Here is a 16,826-nt window from a genome sequence, read left to right on the forward strand (position 1 = left end):
TCTCGCAGTTGTGAGTTTACATGTTGCAATTCTTTTATTCTCAAAACTGCATGATAAAAGTGTGCAATTCTCCCTTTTTTTCTCGGAATTGTGATATAAACTCACAATTGTGGGTTATCAAAATCGTGAGATATGAACTTGCAAATGAACTCAGAATTGCTTAATATCGACTCGCAATTGCGAGTTTTAAAGTCAGAGTTGCGAGATATAAATTAACGGAGAATTTCTGAGAAATAAACTTGCAATTCTGAGGAATAAAATTGCAATTCTGAGAAATAAAGTCAGAATTACAAGACATACACTCATAGTTGTGACTTTTTTCTGATTTGCAAGTTTATATCTGGAAATTGTGACTTTATAACACGCAATTGCAAGTTTATATCATGCAATTCTGAGAAAAAAAAGTCAGAATTAAGAGATAAAAAGTCGCAATAACGTTTTATTATTCAGTGGCAGAAACGGGCTTCCATAGAAAAAACATATGTTTATTTCTATGACCCCACGGCAGATAATTGTTTTTGCTTTAAGCATAAGCACACTTAATTTTCTTACATTTCTCAAAAAACAAAACTTTATATCTTCATTTTCCATCTTAAGTAAATGCATCTTGATTTAGGGATCTTTAGATAATTGTACTGAAAAAATACAAAAAATGCTGTGTAATTTTTTTAAATATTTATTTTTATTTATTTATTTTTTTTTGCATTTCATTGCATGAGAAAAATGCCATGACTTTATGAATTTAAGAACTGACCTTAATTTGTATTTTAAAGCCTTACAGGTGACCTATTATGCCCCTTTTTATAAGATGTAAAATACGTCTCTGATGAGTGTGTATGTGAAGTTTTAGCTCAAAATTGTGCATGCCCCTTTAAATGCAAATGAACTGGTGCTCCCGGAGAAGAGGGCAGAGCTTCAAGAACTCATGCTCCGACATACCAGCGCTGGCCCTTGCAAATACACATTTTATCTTTACAGAAATCGTACTTGGTTTAAAAGTCAGTCATCTGATTGCACTGTGCATAATAAATGGGCGTTTATGAATTACACAGATGGGGAGCATGGAGCGATAAAATTAACGGCATAGCTGGTCTCATGGTGCCATCGTGTGCTATTGCAAACTTTGTAAGTCCCACTTGTGATTATGAGCTTGTCAAATTCAAACGGTCGACTTGACTTTGCTTTCATATACAATTTTTAACTACCACATTCCTATTTACGATCATTCTGGATGTGAAGGCATCCATCAGTGAAAATAGCCAGAGACAATGGTAGCTTTAGCAACATTAGCCGTACAGAATGCCAAGTAAGGAAAGTAAGAAAAAACGCGTGATACTTACTTTGTCTGTCCCTAAACATATGAAATTTGTGCCTCCTAAAACATAACACTTGTAATGCCTTTTTGGCACTAACATTGTATATCGCCAGCAATGGTGGACTGCTGCTTCTCATTCAGAGCTGTGTCTATGTTTATTGGAATTATTAAAAAAAATGAGTGGGTGGATTTTTACCATTATAGGCTGATTGTTTTTACACACTGTAGCCACACAACTGCATTCAAACACCTTATAAAAGTGATTTTTGCATAATAGGTCCCCTTTAAGTTGTGGAAAAGTGAAGAAACACTTTTTAAAACCCACAGGAAACCTGTGATACATTAAAAAAAAAAAAAAAAGTAAACAAATATATAAAAAATGTAACAAATGTATTGCTCAGTGTTAGTTAATGTTAATTAATTTTGGGGACTAATTCTAACTATTAACTAACTATTAAGTACAACTTTTGCCAGAAAATAAACTCTTGATTTGCTGCTTATTAATACTTAGTAAGGTAGTTGTTAGGTTTAGGTATGGGGTAGAAATTAAGGGATCTAAAATATGGTCATGCAGAAAAGGCATTAATATGTGCTTTACAAGTACAACATCCAATACGCTAGTAATATGCAAGCTAATAAGCAACTAGTTAATCGTGAGAATTGGTCCCTAAACTAAAGTGTTACCGTAAAATGTTACCATTCCATTGTTACAAAGTGTAACTATTGTCCATTCTCCACTGTGCAAACTGCTTCCTTCCACTGTTTTTGCCTTCGAAACAAAAGTGTTTGATGACAGGCTCTCAGCAACCTTGAGACTTTAAAACAATCAAATGAGCCAGAGTCACACATGTGGACAATGGAAATAAACCTACAGCAAATGACAAAGATTTGTCAGTCTAACAATGACACCAAAAACAAGAATATAAAATGATTATTTCCACATGTACATCATTTTCGAACACTGTCAGTTTACGCTGCGTTCTTTCTGTCTCTCTCTCTCTTTCTGTCTCATAGTGACTAATAAACAGCCCTATAAATAACATCAGAGCTTTGTAAAAACAGTGGAAAATGTTTGTTGTGGTTTTTTGTTTTGTCGTCGGAAGATCCTGCAGACATACAAACATGTAGGGCAGTAATTAGTGTCTGTTTAGTGGGTGAGCAGTTGGGTGCAAAGGGACACTCAACAGTCACGGCCCCCTCCGGCCCCTCCATCACAGACGAACAGTCAGCAAACCCAGAGAGAAAGGGTGAAAAATACATTATTTCATTTTTGTGCCACAAAAAGTGGGTTTAGTGGGTCATGCTTTCATTTGCTGGGGCTTGCCACAAGTGTTTTTGAATAAAGAATATGTCCCCTTAAACGATGCAGAAAATGGACTGACACAAACATCTGTCCAGACTGGCCGCAATCATGAAACCCAACACTTCATCCTACATGTTTTATAATGGAAAGATTAAGTCTTTATTTTGACTGTTACATCCAGTGTTAAGTGCTCAAGCCGAGGGCCACAAATTTTGGATAAAGGGGTCAATGTGGCTGAAATCTCTCTCAAGGAAAACACGATTTTTCCACCTTAATTGTATCAATTGTATAAATTTAATTTTACTGAATAATGATGGAGGATCATTTGTGGTAATGAGTTAGTTAACTGTTTATTAAAATTCATGTAAATATAAAAACAGCTAAGCCATGAGTTTTATATAGGAGCACCAGTCACCATGCAAATACTGTGGATACAGCAAGAGATACAGAAATGTTTAAGTGTATACAGTTGAGGTCAAAAGTTTACATACACCTTGCAGAATCTGTGAAATGTTAATTATTTTACCAAAATGCATGTTATTTTTTATTTAGTACTGACCTGAATAAGATATTTCACATAAAATATGTTTACATATAGTCCACAAGAGAAAAAAATAGTTGAATTTATAAAAATGACCCTGTTCAAAAGTTTACATGCGCTTGATTCTTAACACTGTATTGTTACCTGACTGCCAGCCGCCAGCTGTTCTTCAGAAAAATTCTTCAGGTCCCACAAATTCTTTTTCAGCATTTTTGTGTATTTGAACCCTTGATATCCATCTTTTCACAATGAGGACAAATGAGGGACTCATATGCAATTATAACAGAAGGTTCAAACACTCACTTACACTCATTTAAAAAAAAAAAAAAAAAAAAAAAAAAAAAATTGCACTTTTTAAATTTGAAGTTAAGGGTAAATTTAACTTATTTTGTCTTCTGGGAAACATGTAAGTATCTTCTGTAGCTTCTGAAGGGCAGCACTAAATGAAAAAAAAAAAAGACATTTAGGCAAAATAAGAAAAATGTACACATTTTCATTTTGTTCAGAAGTTTACACCTCCCGGCTCTTAATGCATCATTTTTCCTTCTGGAGCATCTGTGAGTGTTTAAACCTTCTGTAATAGTTGCATATAGTAATAGTTGCACAAAATCATACAGTCATTGTTGAAAAGGGTTCAAATACACAAAAATGCTGAAAAAAAAAAAAAACAAAACAAAACAAAACAAAACAAAACAAAACAAAACAAAACAAAACAAAACAAAACAACAAAAAACAAAAAAACAAAACAATTTTTGGGGTCTGAAGGAACATCAAGTAGTTTAACTGTTCAGGACAAACAAGGGATTCATGAACATCTATTACTAAAAAAAAAAAAAAAAAACAGCTGTGGATCATTCAGGTAACAGCACAATATTAAGAATCAATGTAAACTTTTGAACAGGGGCATTTTTTTTTAACTATTTTTTTCTCTTGTGGACTATATGTAAATATCTTTTATGTGAAATATGTTATTCAGGTCAGTACTAAATAAAAAAATAACATTCTTTTTGTATGGTCCCTCTTATTTAGATGAAATAATTAACTTTTTGCAGATTCTGCAAGGTGTTTGTAAACTTTTGACCTCAACAGTACTTCTATAACCATTAATTCTGGCTCTTCTTAATGAAGCATTTTAGAAAGTCTAAAAAATTCAAAAATTAATTTTAAAACCTTCTACTTCTAATTTCTACTTGATTTAACTGGGTTGATTTGGTTATGTCAAATAATATTTTTTACTTACAAACAGCTTTAGGTATTTCAGCTTTAGATATTTCAGCTTTAGATATTACCAATTTTAGGTTGCAATTTTTTTCAGTGTAACAACTGCATTATTTTGCTTTTGGAAAATGCAGTGTTATTTTTATTAATAATTATTTTTAGAAATATTATTATTATTAACTAACATTAAATATTATTAAAAGATACACCTTTTGGTTTTAATTAGCATGTAATATTAGTAGTATAGCATTAAAATGTGTGTATGTAGTATAGTATTAGTATTTGTTAAAATTGGTTTTACCAAAGATTAACAAATGCTTTAAAATTATTCTTTATTACTAGTTCATGTTAACTAATGTAGTTAAATAATTTTAGCAAATGGAACATTATTGATTGAAACAAATAAATAAATAAATAAATAAATAAATAAATAAAACAAGTAAAAATGTGATTTCCCCCCTCAAATTTCCAGTAGATTCCAGAAAATTCCAGTTCTCCTTGAAGTTCATACGGTCTTCCAATGTTCACCATTAGATAGAACAGAGATACTGCGTAAAACTGCAGACGCTGACGGACATTTGCTGATGACTAAATGTTAGTTCAGACCGCCTCTGATAAACAGGAAAAGAGATAGTATGGATGAAGAGTGAGAATCACAGGAAGACATCTTCGTGTCACGTTATGGGAATGTCCTCAGTGAAAAGACAGACAGACCAAAAAACAAATAAATAAGAAAGTCGCCTTGTTTATGCATCTTTCTCTCTCTTAAAAAACAGCTTTAGGATAACATGGAGTCAGCCGGTTAAACAACACACCCCACTCACTACATCTCTTCTTACTAAATACTAAAATGACTATTATTATAGTTATTTTTTTTATGATTTCTTTTTTCTCACTATTAATTTAGATTTTTTTTAATCATTATCTGCAGCTAAACTTTCGACTGCGTTGGCGATACAAATGTCATGTTAATGATACATTGTCATAGAGAAACTGCTATATAAGAATATGAGTTGGCTGACAACCCACTGCTTGTTTTCAAATTAATTCCCCAATAATTTGTCTGCATTTTAGTTTGAGACAATCGTTCGAAATCTGGCTTAGACGATCCGCTTTCTTTTATATCAGTGCTTTTATAATCTCTGAGTCAGTATTCTTTCACTCAGTCATAAACACATGTGGATGTGCGTCTTGGCAGGACAACAACAGGCCTTAAAATAGCTCCAGTGAAAGAGGAAGTCTAAATACAGCCAGGACAGGAAGAAAAGTGTGTGTGAAGTATAAACACATCAGGAAGCGATGCATATGCACCTTCCTCCTTCCCTGCTTCCCTCTCTCTCTCAACTCTTCTCCCAGTCAGATCAGGCGTTAAAAGCTTATATTGTCAGCTCCCTCATTCAGCTGTGTGTGCAATGCAGAGCATCATGGGAAGGTGTTTTGCCAATGAGGGCTAAATTATAATGAGAATGGAAGTGAACTACTCTACACATGGAAAGTTTCTTTCTCTGTTTTCCCACAGGACAGAGAAACCGCTTCATGAGTGTTTGTTCTCTACAGGTGTGTAACAGAGAGGGGAAACAGATGACCTCTTCCTCTCTCTCTTTGTTTCTCTCTCCCTTTCCGTCTCATTCACTTGTTCCTTCCAGCTGGAGTTGTTGATACACGTCCAGCCTCCACATTCTCACACATTTGGAGAGCGCTTATTGTTTCCCAAACAGCGGAACCGGACAATAACACTGTTTTATTCCCAGCTGCGGAGTGTGTGTAAATGCACACGTGTGCATGACACTGAGAAGACATCAGTCATGGCTGTGACTACAAGTCATCACGATCTGCACAAGGACAAAAAGTCCTGTTCTAAGAGTCTGATAAACCACATTCACTGGTTGGCAGAATTGACAGTTTCTCTGTCAGTGCCAATAGCTGTCGCCACCTATTGGAGAGTTAAGAGAATCTCTCTCTGAATTCTTCCTTATTTCAGTGATTCTCAACCAGTGATTTACTCACAATTAATACCCAGCAAAAATTAAGTAACGCTCTGGCATAACTAGAATAAACGTATAGTAATTTTAAAAATGCCTATGGTTTACTTTACGTGATTGTCCCTAAAGTTCCCTGGTTGAGAGCCACTGTCTTAATGTGTACACAGATGAAGATATTTCAAACTGTTTTGGTCTATATAAAACACTGGACCCCAAAGAGTGCTGAAGTCGTGACGTCAATTCACCATGGGCTTCTTGAGATTTTCCTTAGAGTTTTTATTATGGGGTTGTTCAATTCATGAGCAAAATAAGGTCAGTGGTAAAAAATAACATGGCAGTACTTGGACTATATAAAAAACAATCTTGAGAGAACCCATTTCGAATTAGTCTTTCAGGTTTGACGTCACACAACAAGCACTGTATTGACCTTCATTGCATGGAAATAAACAACAACAACAACAAAAGCGTTATGTTTTTCAAATGATCTTTTTTGAGTTCCACACATACAAGTGTGTGACTGACGCAAATTACTTCAGGTTGAGAAAATAAAGGCATCATTTTAGTTTTGGGGGGGAACTACAGTATGACAAGTTCATCACTATTATTAATGCTCATACGCAAGACTAGGTGTGTTTACATAAACCCATATCTGTTCTGCAAAGTATATAAGTATATACAGTATATGCAATGACACAAATGAAGCCTCAAAGTGTGCTGTTTGTCTGAAAGACCAGAATATCACAGTGACTTGAGGATAAGTTTTTTGTCTGGGTCAATCAGCCACCAACCAGAACACCCTAGCAAACCTTAGCAATACAACCTCTCAGCAACATACCTGCAGCTTAGCAATGCCTTAACAACCACCCAGAACACCCTAGCAAACAAATGCTGTGCTACAACCTTGTGAAAAAGAAGTACACTTTAGCATAATTTTAAAAAGAGTACTTATTATGCATAATTTTGATGGAAATAATATACTTTAGAAAAATATACTAAAGTGTGAATTAAATGTAATATGTTTGGATGTGCATGATTATTGCAATTAAATAAAACATTTATATTAAATTTAATTAGCTGAACTTTATTTAGCTGGCCTGTATGGAAGTCCATTTCTGCCATGTAAGAAAAAAAAATCATGCCTTAAAAAGTCAACATTATGACATACTTAAGTCATAATTATGACTTTAAAAGTCATAATTAAGAAATAAAAAAGTCAAAATGTTATGACATAACTAAATCATAATTATGAGATAAAAAGTCGAAATTCTGACTTACTTGTATAGGGTCGCTAGAGACCCAAGGTGTGTAATAGTGTAAGTATATTTTTCTTGCACAAAAATATGTAAATAAATGATGACTCAATATGTGCAATTCATCTTTATTCCTCGAGGTGGCACTGTTTGATCCACAATAATGATGTAATGTTTTACTTATAATTATCGCAGGCGTAAAACAAAAGAATATAATCTGCAAAAATTGAACTGGTTTGAATGGCTTTACAGCAGAGCAATTACTGTACGCAATAAAATATAAATGTCACTGTTATTTGATGGTGTCAAATTCTGACTTGCTTAAGTCAAAATTACGAGATAAAAAGTTGAAATTATGACTTACAAAAATGTAAAGTATGACATATACTGACGAATAGAAATAATAATAAACTGTACACCAGATTTGGTCTTTTTCCATTAAGCCACGTTCTACTCCAAGAAAACACTTAACGTGAAACTCAGCACGTTGCGTTCATATTCTGTGGTATACTGCTTGTCTGTAAATGGTATATGCTTTATTAATAAGGTGTGTATTTAACTTGGTCCTCCAAACGTTTTAGAATCTCCTGTTTAGACCATCCTGTGACCAATGTGTTGATAAAGTCATTAAGTCAGTTTCAACCTGTAAAGTCATAATTTTGACTTTTTATCTTGTAACTATGACTTAAGAAAGGCTTAATTTTGGCTTTTTCTCATAATTCCAACTTTATAAGTCATAATTTTGATTAAAGTCGTAATTTCAACTTTTTATCTCAGAATTTTCACTTTTAAAGTCATAATTTCGACTTTCTATCTCGTAATTATGACTTAAGTAAGTCCTAATTTCAACTTTTTATGTTATAATTATGACTTAAGTCATAATTTTGACTTTTTATCCCATAATTTTGACTTTCGAAGTCATAATTTTGACTTTTTAAGTCATTTCGACTTTTTATCTTGTAATTATGACTAAGACATAATTTTAACCTTTTATCTCATAATTTCGTCTTTTTAAGTCATAATTTCGACTTTTTATCTCTTAATTTTGACTTTCAAAGTCATAATTTTAACTTTTTAAGTCATTTCGATTTAAGTTATAATTTCGACCTTTTATCTTGTTATTATGACTTAAGTCATAATTTCGACTTTTAAAGTCAGAATTTCATCTTTTTATCTCGTAATTATGACTTAAGTAAGTCATAATTTCGACTTTTCATCTCATAATTATGACTTAAATATGTCATAATTTTGACTTTTTACAGCAGTATTTTTTTATATTACACATTTGCAATAATGAAGTTGCAATTTAGTACATTTTAAATGTATTAACTTTAAATGTAATACTGAATAACACACTACAGTTAAAACTACAATCAAGTACTTTACATGTACCAATATGTTAGTCAACACATTAAAATAACTTGTTTAAAGCATGACAAAAAAACATAAAAACATATTAAATAGTTATTACTAATAAGTGTCCTTTTCAAAACTAAACTTCTGTGTTATTGTTTCAGAATTTCTTCAGATTTATTTTAAGATTTTAAGTGCACTACAATTGCACATTTAAACAATTAAGCACATTTCTTTTTTTTTTACAAAACAAAATACCAAAATAGTTTTTCTTAAGAAAAAAAAAAAAAATAGTTACTATTATTAGGACTTATAGAAACATGTCACATACTGTACAGTAATGAAAACATACCATCGGATGCCATCAGTACCATGTATCACCACAGCACCTTTGGACATGTGTTTGTGTGCTTCATCAGCCACTATCACTGATTAGAAGCAGAAGTACACAATGTTGTCATCTCTTTAAATCTGTTCCTATCACTTCTGACAGGATTTAGTGCTGAAATCATGACATACTGGCTGTGCTGGTAAACACCACGTATATCATACTTTAATAGGAGGAAGTCATTACAATTGGCCTGACCCCTCCTTGACCCTTGATCAGATTAAAGCAGAGCCAAAGGTCAGAGTGGGTGAGACTTCTACTCTCTGTTCTCCACTCATCCAGCCAATCAAATGTGGCTTTTGTCCTAAATGCTCAGGTTTCGGTACTGACCCAGGAGTTCCATTACATATGTAATAGTATTTGTATTAAGATTAATAATAATAATCATAATAATAATAATAATAATAATAATAATAATAATAAGTAAAAAAGAAATTGAATGAATGAATAAATAAATAAATAAAAGTACTTTTAACGTAAAAGCCTGTAAAATTATATGGTAAAACTCCCTTACTATATATATATATATATATAAATTGGACATAAAAAATATTTCATGACATTTTTGTAAATACTATATTGTGTTAAATGTACAGTATTTGGAAATAAAAAGGAATAAGTCATCTTATAATTTAGAGTTAAAATTGTAAACAAACATTCCAAGATTTCTCTGTATAAATTATATATATGTACTTCTTAAAAGTTCCCTTATTCCAAAAAAAAAAAAAAGCCATGGTATAGTCACAGAATATGGTCACTAATAAACAGCCAATGTGCTAGTAATATACATACTAATAAGCAACTAGTTAATGACTAGTTAACTAATTAATGTTATTGATTTATATGCAAACAGATTGAAATTCAAATATCACTATTCAATAATAAAGTTCCTCTCTAAAAAAGCTCTAAAAACTTATTTTTTAATTAACATAGTATGGATTTAACACATGCAGTGGAAGGAAGAGTTTCCTGAAAAATGGCCCGACTACAACTTAATTTTCACTCTGTTCCTCACACTATAATTCATTCAGCATCAGACGACTTGGAACATATACTCACATGTATAGTCCTTATGACATTTTTGTCCTTCCTGGATCTTGCTGACATGGTGACTTTGAACTATCATTGTACGTGCATTAGCTATGTAAACATTCTTTTTATTCCATGGGAAAAACATGACAGTGTGAATAATTAAATAAACAGTTCACCCAAAAAGTCATACCGTCTGTATTTGTATGCAAGTTAAGTTTACAAGTGAAAACTCCAAACTCCAAAACAGTTGTAAACAAATGTGACCCTGGACCACAAAGCCAGTCGTAAGCAGCATGGATATATTTGTAGCAACAGCCAAAAAATACATTGTATGGGTAAAAATTATCAAATTGTTTTAATGCCAAAAATCATTTCGATATTAAGTAAATTACCTTACTGTAAATATATCAAAATTAAATTTTTGATTAGTAATATGCATCGCTAAGAACTTCATTTGGACAACTTTAAAGGCAATTTTCTAAATATTTTTCTTTTTTCTTCTTTTCTTTTTTTCGCACCCTCAGATTCCAGATATTTAAATAGTTGTATCCTATCCAAATATTGTCCTGTCCTTAACAAACCATACATCAGATCTTATTTATTCAGCTTTTATGATGCATAAATCTCAATTTGAAAAAAAAAAAAAAGAAAAGAAAAGAAAAGAAAAAAAGACCCTTATGACTGGTGTTGTGGTCCAGGGCCACAAATGTGTTTTAATGTGAGATAACATCAGGTGTTGGACTTTTTCACTGGAGTAAGTGTTATTGTGGATTATGGATTTGTATTTTAGCCGAAAGTGATGGTTTAACATTAATACCACCTTAATGATGTTTTTTTCTTACAAACAAACATTTTCACTTCACAAGATGTTAATTGATGAACTGGTATCATGTGGGTTACTTGTGAATTATTGTGATGTTTTTATCAGCTGTTTGACTCTCATTCTGACGGCACCCAGTTAAATTTGCAGTTAAATTTTTCCAAATCTGTTCCAATGAAAAAACAAAACTCATCTATATCTTGGATGGCCTAAGGGTGAGTACATCCCCACATCAATCTACTCTCCATACACCATAATGGCAAAGCAAAAAAAAATATTTTTAACATCTTTGCAAATTTATTACAAATAAAAAACTTAAATTATTCCTTTGCATTTTGAGAGGTGAAGAGGTGAGGAGAAGAATGGCAAATAAGTGCCAAATGCTGATGAGCAAAGCTTGTTGCATCATACCCAAAAAGACTTGAGGTTGTAAAGGTGCTTCAGCTAAGTACTGGGTATGAATACTTATGCAGTGTACTTGTTTCATTTTTTTTTTTTTTTAATTTACGAAGTTGTGCCAATTTGCGTTGTCATTATGGTGTATGGAGTGTAGACTTATGTAATTTAAAGCAGTTTAACATAAGGCAGCAACATAAACAAAACGTGAAAAAAATAATGGGGTATGAATACTTTTGCAAGGCACTGTAGGTCCTAGCAACAAGTCTTCTAAACTTTTAACTAGAGCATTTTTGATAGATCTGGAAGATTATCTTTAGAGGTCAAAATGATACTTGTACCAGTTTGATACCATTATGTAGACGTTAAGGGCAACATCAACTCAACAATGAGACAAAAAGAAGAAGTTTAAGCTCCACCAAAAAAAATAGTTCCAAACAAACCCAAAGTAGAATCAAATGTTGCACGTTTCCAAGCAAATGTATTGTTCCTAAATGAATCAGTATTTAAAAGGGTTCTATTATGCTTTTTCATTTTTTGAATTTTAGTCGGTGTGTGGTGTGTATCTTTGGGCATAAAAAAGATTAACAAAGTTACAAATATCAAAGTCCACTCCAAAGGGAGATATTTAGTTTTTTTAAAAAATCCCAAGAGCTAATTCAAAAGCTACAACGAACGGCTCCTTTGGACTACAACGTTTGTTTTCCGCATGCAATGATGTCACAACACGGTCCATTAGAATATCATTAAACTATATCCCGCCCATGCAAATTTTAATTGTTGGGCGGTGTGTAATGATGAGGTGGGGGATTAGCCTAACTTTAGCAATGCAGCGCGGAGAGCCACTTCAACGAGCCGCAGTGCGGCAAGTATAAACACAAGCATTAACTAGAGTGGCTGCGATCTATTCCGGTTGCCGCGTCGGAGCCGTAACACGCCGCAGAAGTGTGCAGTGTGTGGTAAGAGATTTATTCATCATACAGTGTAGATAGCTTCACTTATAACACGAGTGTTTTTTAAAATGCATAAACTTGCACTAGAATAGGCTAGGCAAATCAGTGATGATGTTCTTTGATAATGTTAAGTTGCTTTTAGCCTTATGCTGGAGCTGGTTTTGGGCAATGAAACTATGTATGTAAATAATTAAATACATTAGCACGATCTTGCAGGCTGACGATCGGACCCAACACTACTGTAGCATATTATTTACTCACCCTCCATGCATCCTAATTGTATATGACTTCCTTCTTTCAGACGAATGCAATCGGATGTATATTAAAATTTATTCTGGCACTCCCAAGCCTTAGAACGCCATAGAAGGGTGTTTCTCTTCATCAGTCCAAAACAAGCCCAAGAATATGCATCCATTCATAATAAAAACTGTCTCACACGGCTCCGGGGGGGTCTATAAAGGCCTCCTATAGCGAATCGATGCGTTTTTTAAAGAAAAATATCTATATTTAAAACATATGAATTACTTTAATCTAGCTTGCGCTAACAGTTGTACAGTACTGAAAAACCGTCTAAGCTGTTCACCAATGGCAACGCAGTGGGACCGCTAACCAATCACAAAACATTTAGTTTTTTGGAAGGAGGACCTTCATTAAACCCGGAACTAATCGAGCCATTTGTGCCAGGCTGGGAGACTTTGTAAAAGAGTATAATAGGACCCCTTTAAACAAATCAGTTGTCTGAATGATACAATGACTCACTCATAAAGACTTGCTGCCACCTACTGTCGAAACAATGTAACCTGCAGAAAGAGTCACTGAAAAATCCCCTCCATATTGACAGTCTGTCTGGAATGCGCAAACACAGACAAGTGACACAAACAGTGAAAAGTCCCAGCGCTGACTAAATTTCAGAACTCTTGGAGTGCCGGAACCTGGGCCGGAATTAACTGTTGCATAATGGGTATTTTAGTAACCAATTCAGCACTGGTTTGATTTAAATTGTACAAACAACAACACTGATGTCCGGCAGATTTTCCCTCCTATGATTACAGAACAGTTCTAAAAAAACAGTTCTGTTCAGGCCAGGATCTGTAAGACATCATCACGTTGTATCTTCACACAAACAATTAGAAGAAGATAAAGAAAACACACAAAGAAAAGTGTATAGGTTAGATGGGCAAGACAGCCCCTTAGGGGCCCAATATGCCATAAGAAAGAGTGATGGTGGCTCCAGCCTTCCTATAGTCTGTGCTGTCGCCCACCACTGACCGACCCTCAGCGCTGCTGTCAGGATTGAGTGGGGGTGTGATAATTGCTGCCATCTGACCCTCTGTCCTCTGAAAAATGATCCCACTGCAGGAAGGTAAGCACTGACTCCGTTTGTCCAAAGGTGTGGTTTCGCAAACATCCGAATCCTCACTAAAACTACTATCTCTGCCTAATTGTTTGCTTGTGAGGTGCTTTGTAAGTTGACTTTCCAATAATTTTCCTTCCGACAGGAATGAAGATTTTTTGTTCCTCAATGCCTAATAAAATAATCCATCATAAAGTGTTTGTTAACTTAATTTGCCGCAAGGCACAGATTTTATATCAGTCAAGTGACAGTCCAAATTACCACTAAAATGTGTATATTTATACAAAAGTAACAAAATTGTTTGGTCACTCTTTATTTTAAGGGTCCAGTTCTCACTATAAAAGAAGTCCACTTCCAGAACAACAATTTACAGATAATGTCATCCAAGATGTTCATGTCTTTTTTCTGCAGTCGTAAAGAAATTGTGTTTATTGAGGAAAACATTTCAGGATTTTTCTCCATATAATGGACTGATATGGTGCCCCGACTTTGAAGTTCCAAAATTAAGTTCAAATGCGGCTACAAACAATCCCAAATATGGTTGTAAATGCTCCCAGCCGAGGAAGAAGGGTCGTATCTAGCGAAACGATCGGTTATTTTCATAAAAATAATACGAATAACTGATCGTTTCGCTAGATAAGATAATTCTTCCTCGGCTGGGATTGTTTAAAACCACATTTGTGATCGTTTGAAGCTGCATTTAAACTGCATTTTGGAAGTTCAAACTTGGAGAAAATATGGAGAATATGGAGAAAAATCCTGAAATGTTTTCCTCAAAAAACATAATTTCTTTACGACTGAAGAAAGAAAGACATGAACATCTTGGATGACAAGAGGGTGAGTATATTATCTGTAAATTGTTGTTCTGGAAGTGGACTTCTCCTTTAACAAACCATTAACTATGGCTTTTGCCTCAGTAAACTCCTTATGTGCTACTTATTAATAGTTAGTAAGGTAGTTGTTAAGTTCAGGTATTGGGTAGATTAGGGATGTGAATATGGTTTATATAATAGAATATGGCCATGCAGAATGAGTGCTTTAAAAGTACTAATAAACAGCCAATATGTTAATAATTGGCATGCTAATAAGTAACTAGTTAATAGCGAGAATTGTTTCCGATACTAAAGTGTTACCAATTGTTCTTTAAATTAGGGAAACTAAAAATTAATAAATGGAATAAATGGATTGAACGTGCACTAGTATGTTTTTTAAGAACTGTACTTGCAGATTATATAATATTAATGAAATAAAAGGTCACTTAAAACACTGTCTTTACTGTAAAAAAAAAAAAAAAACATTAATGGAATACTTCTGGAAATAATGTTTAAAAAAATATGCTTATTTTGATGTGTTAACATGCTAAACCACATGTAAAGTATTTGATTATAGTTTCAATGCAATGTGTGTTGTTTGATATGACAAACTGCAACTCCATAAAAAAGTTTAATTACAAATATATTTAAAAACATGGCATGCAAGTTGCAGTAGAAATTATATCAAAGTACATTTTAGTTTACCATAAACGCTTGTCAGTACACTTTAACCATATTTCAAAGACAACAGAATTATGAAATTTCACACAAAGATGAACTTTACTCCTAGACCCAAGTAGACCCAGTAGACCCAAAAAACACTCATAAATTCAGCTAATTGCATTTAATATCAATTTAAACTATAACACATTTTCATCTAATGAACTTGCAATAAAGGATCTGAAAAGATTACATTCATTCTTTTTTACATTTTCTTTTTAAAGTGTATTATTCCCATAATAAGTACTCTGTTAAGAACAACACAAACGTATACTTCTTTTCCACAATGTAAAAACTGAATCTTGGTTAAAATACAAGCACAATACGAAACAAAGGACATATATATATATATATATATATATATATATATATATATATATATATATATATATATATGTACACATACATATGAAGAATGGTGAGATAAATTTTCAAGGCCAGCAGGTCTTACATCTGCACTCTGTCCCAGTGGATTGCATAAAAGATTTATTTATTTTGCTATCCTACATTTTATTGTTTTTCCTTGGTGCCAGTAATCTTACCGCAAGTGGTCACTAGTTGAAACCTTATCTAATAAATTGTACTCTGAAACTATACCAACTATGTGATTCATCTATTTACAGTGCAATGAAGACAACAGCTGTGCTAGACAACAGAGTTGTTTACTATTGACTGTTCCCCTGAGTCATTTAATAGACATTTACACTGCATTACAGGTTTTGGGAAATACTTTCTTACCCAAGTATTGTGTAAGAGGCATTTACAAGAACAGGTAGATCAAGGACATAAGCACTGGATGTTAAACCTTAAGTTCCAAGAGGACTACTCTTCATTCCATTCCTAAAAGAAATCTTGTTCACACTCATCCTCTAAGCAGTGTGATTTATCAGCTCTGAGGGGTACTTTCCAAATACAGTCTTGCCCAATGAAATTGGCCAATGTCCGGTACAGCCATCCCATATTACAAGCAAGAGTGACGTGCATGTATGTAAACACGTAACTTTTATGTGATGAGTTGTGCTGTGAGTGGTATGCCAGAGGTATGTTTGGGTAATAATAAGAAAAGATTTGATTGGTGCAGAGCTGCTCTATGATGAATGGCTTTGGCGACAAAGTGTCCGATACATTCTGATAGCCCCTGAGAATGGACAGGGTGAGGGAAGGGGGGAGTCTTTAGAGAGGTCAAAAGGGAGATGCTAAGGTCGTATTGATGACAGAGGAAGGAACTTTGAAAGAGAAAGAGAGGTGATGAACGACTTAGAATGATAAGGAAAGAAATGGCCAGTGAGCGAGAGAGATGCTAACTGAGGAGAGATGTTTTATCTATGAATGACACAATGAGAAAAAGTGGGAATGCACTATGACCTTTGACTCCAGTGGCTCAGGAGA

The sequence above is a fragment of the Labeo rohita genome, chromosome 16 (genome assembly GCF_022985175.1).
Source record: "Labeo rohita strain BAU-BD-2019 chromosome 16, IGBB_LRoh.1.0, whole genome shotgun sequence".
Taxonomy (NCBI): Eukaryota; Metazoa; Chordata; class Actinopteri; order Cypriniformes; family Cyprinidae; genus Labeo; species Labeo rohita.